Source organism: Miscanthus floridulus, chromosome 1, assembly GCF_019320115.1.
Source record: "Miscanthus floridulus cultivar M001 chromosome 1, ASM1932011v1, whole genome shotgun sequence".
NCBI classification, from domain to species: Eukaryota; Viridiplantae; Streptophyta; class Magnoliopsida; order Poales; family Poaceae; genus Miscanthus; species Miscanthus floridulus.
This window is the reverse complement of record NC_089580.1, coordinates 105,383,117-105,386,888: the sequence shown is the minus strand read 5'-3', so window position 1 is coordinate 105,386,888 and position 3,772 is coordinate 105,383,117.

Here is a 3,772-nt window from a genome sequence, read left to right as displayed (position 1 = left end):
CCTATTTAAGTTCAAGAACGGGTTAAATGCTTAGTCATACTTAGTTCGGTAGAAGTCAGGTGATTTCCTGTCACCTACGAGCTTTAGGATGAGGTGGATCACGGTTGGCTATATTTGCTATTGTGGAAAAGAACCATGTTAATAATGAATTAAGACCGGGCGGAGTCTTGTGTAGATTGGACATAGTGACTCCGTCTGTGTCGGTTAAGGACCAAAACGCTATACGTCCTTATGTCATGTTGAATGCAGCCTAACACTTAGCCGACTAGATAAGTCATTCCGACCACGAAGCCTAGTAGCTCGACTCAGGCCAGGGACACGAGCAGTGGCGTGCATTCTGGAGGTAGTAAGGATGTGCTGGCATAAGTCCAAGGCGGGTTAGAGTCCTGAACAACCTTGGCAGAGTGGTTCTCTAAGAATGTTGATCTGTTCAGACTCGCGACTCCTGAATCATACCAAAGGTGACTCGTTTGCGACCCTGACGGGGAAGCAGGGTTTGTGTTTAGGAATACCCCTCCAGCTGGATAGGAATTGTTTCAAATCACTGTCTCTCCCGGATAGTGAGAACTTGACTGAGCAGCGGCAACGTAGATTCAATTAATTTAACGATATGGTTAAATGGCTGATGATGATAATGTTGCCAAGATTTATACCTACTATGGTTATTAATGTTTGCACCTTAATCAAATGATTGCTTAGCACAGGTGCTAATATAGATGATAGGTTAATGGCTAAAAGTCACTGCTAGTTCAGGTTAAGAGTTGATCATTATTACTTATGCTTTTCCACAAAAAGAAAGTGTCAGCCAGATCCACTAAATTAAGCTATGCATAATCCTTGGTGTCATTTGTTTTGGTTTTCGATGGGTAAGTCTAGCTGAGTACATTCCTGTACTCAGGGTTTATTCCCTCTTATTGCAGATGACCTTCTATATCGGGGATTCTGTAAGTATTGTCTCCACCCGGCGGGTGACAAAGACTAGATCATGGGCATGATCTCTTTTTTGCTTATCTGATTGCTTTTGTGGGTTGTGATCAGCAAACCAGTATTTGTATTTGAACTCGGGTGTGTAAGTTAAACTATTTGCTTCCGCGTACTTTACAAGACTTGTTTTGTAATAACGATGACTCTGAGGTGTTGTAACCTATTTGCAACCGTCTATGAAATGTTGTAACATACGATATGTTATGTTGAATTACTGTGATCTTGGTTGTATGCAAGTTGGTTTGAAATCCTTCGAGATTTCAGTTGACTACCGGGTTTATATGAGCTCAAGTGCGAGAATTTGATCGTTTCGGCGATTGTTTTTGTAGTTGTGCTCTTATAAATTGGTCGGTTCTGTGACAGCTGGCATCAGAGCTAGATTCAACACTAAACATGTCATACAAGTATTTAAAACAAAAGCTTTTGTTGTGAAAATGGTTTTCAAACTTATAGTTATATATAAGTGTTCAAAAATCAAAATTTTATGGTGTACTGGTGCTCACATCCCTTGTAGCCCACTTAAGGACTTCTAGGTGGCTTATATATAATTACTAACTTGGGGGGAAATTGATTGTTTCTATTTTCGTCGTCCATGCGGCATGATATTGCATGGGTGCCATTCGTTTGAATGGTAATGTATGGATCAATTGCCTTTACGCTAAGGTAAGTGTGAGTTGTGAGAGCATGACCGTCCAACCGTTGGTCTAGGGGAGAGTTAGTTGTGGTTACTGGAGTATTTACATGTTGCATACATGTATATATGAAGGTACTTAATTGTGGGTACATCTATCGGGTAGTTTGGATACCGAAGTATATATATCTAGGGATATATATATGGAGAGTATCTTAGTTACTACTTTTGTTATTACCATTATATCTTATTGGGTTGGGCTGCAATGAAGTTTTCTGTAGGTATGCTAACAACGCACCGTGTAGATTGACTAGTTACCGCTAATTGAGAGAACGTATGTATGCCACCATATATTCTGCTAAAACTTGAATTTTCTTAGGTTTGTGAGGACGTACGGAATGAGCATGCATCATATTCACTCATGTCATTCATATTGCATTACTCCCTCCCTTATAATTGCTCATCCCAAGTATTAAGTTCAATCTCTCAGCAAAATCATCCTCTCACATGAGTTGAATCCCTTTTTGATACAGATGGCCGCGCCTGTGTTTCCTACTGGTAGCAGCACCTTTTTGGACCAGTTTGGCACTCCCACCCTGCTTTGGAGGGTGCTCAGTACCCGAGGGCACCCCGCTACATGTGGAGGCAGGCGGTACCATTGGGAGATGTACCTTGGTACATTGTGACCTTTATAGTGCCACAGAACCCCATGAGACCATTGTGGCATGGGTGGAGCATTAAGACTGATGGGCAAAGCCCATGGGAAGCCGCTCAAGTTGCTGCCCTTGATGTGCTAATGGATATAGTATAGAGCTTCGGGGATGAGTTAGTGGGTGGACCAGCTTCATCCATTCCCCGAGTGGCTCCTACTGAGGCTGAGTGGACTCAAGAAGTTGGCTAGGCCTTGGTTCAAGGCCATGGTGAACGAGTTTAGAGCGACAATGCTGGAATGAGTGCTATGATGGCTGTCTTGAAGCTTTGTCAAGTCAGGCAAGACACCCTTTCTAGTGTGCTAGATGAAGCTAGCAAGGCAATGGCAGCCCAGCACAAGTTCAGGTTGTGTGCCCGCAAATATCACCGTAGGGCAGATGCATGTGGGTGAGCTCAGCAAGAAGTAGATGATATTCGAGGAATTGCAAATTATCGCCTGCAACAGTGGGGTCAAACAGCACATGAAAGAGATGAGCTTCATAACCAGCTGATGAACCTTACTATAGAGAGAGATGAGGCAGCACAAGAGTTGGATCGTGTGACCCATCACAGAGATGTAGCTTTAGAGTTAGCAGAAGAAAGACGTCAGGGTTGGATTATGGCTAACCAAAATGCTTTCCATAGGGAGCAAGAACTCCAAGAATGGCTTGAAGAGCTTCAGGTTGAACACCATCAACTGAACAACCGTCTGTTTCCTATTCCTCACCCCATACCAAGGTATCCTAATGTGGGTGGACCTCAAGTGATTGAGGCCGATGAGGAAGAAGAGGATGTGCAGATGGATGACAATGTAGCTGAACTTGCAGATGAAGAAGAAGAGGAAGACCTAGAAGAAGTCCAAGGTGTCTCCGATGTGGACAGCAATCACTTTGATGAGTAGTTTGTTAGCAAGACTCACTAGTTTAAGCTGTTGCAGTCATTGATGTAATGGACTTAAGTACGATGAATGATGTTGGATGTACCTTTTTAATTCGAACTTGGCATGTAATGTACTTTAATTCGCTCCCTTCGGGATGTGAACCTTGATGGTTAAGTTTAAAACTTGTCATGTTGGAATGCACTGCATATGGCGCTAGTAAGCTGATTGATAATGTGGTGATTGGAGAATGAATTATTGCCTCTGTTTATTATATGAAGTTTTCATTCTCTCTAGTAAATTCAGTTTGGCGTAATTACATTGTTCCTCTCCAATGTGCTAACATCACCAATAATTACTGGTTGTGCATGGTTGTAGATGCCTCGCACTCGTTCCACTGGTGCGGCTGGTGATGATGATGACCTTCCACCGCCACCAACACCCACACCAACAGAATTGATGGCAATTCTTGTGGAAGGACAGCGCACGATGGCTGAGGCTCTCCGTACAATTGCAAATCGTGGTGGTCATGGTGCACGCTAAGGACCAAAACCAAATCAATATAGTGACTTCAAGGATTTCCTTGACAC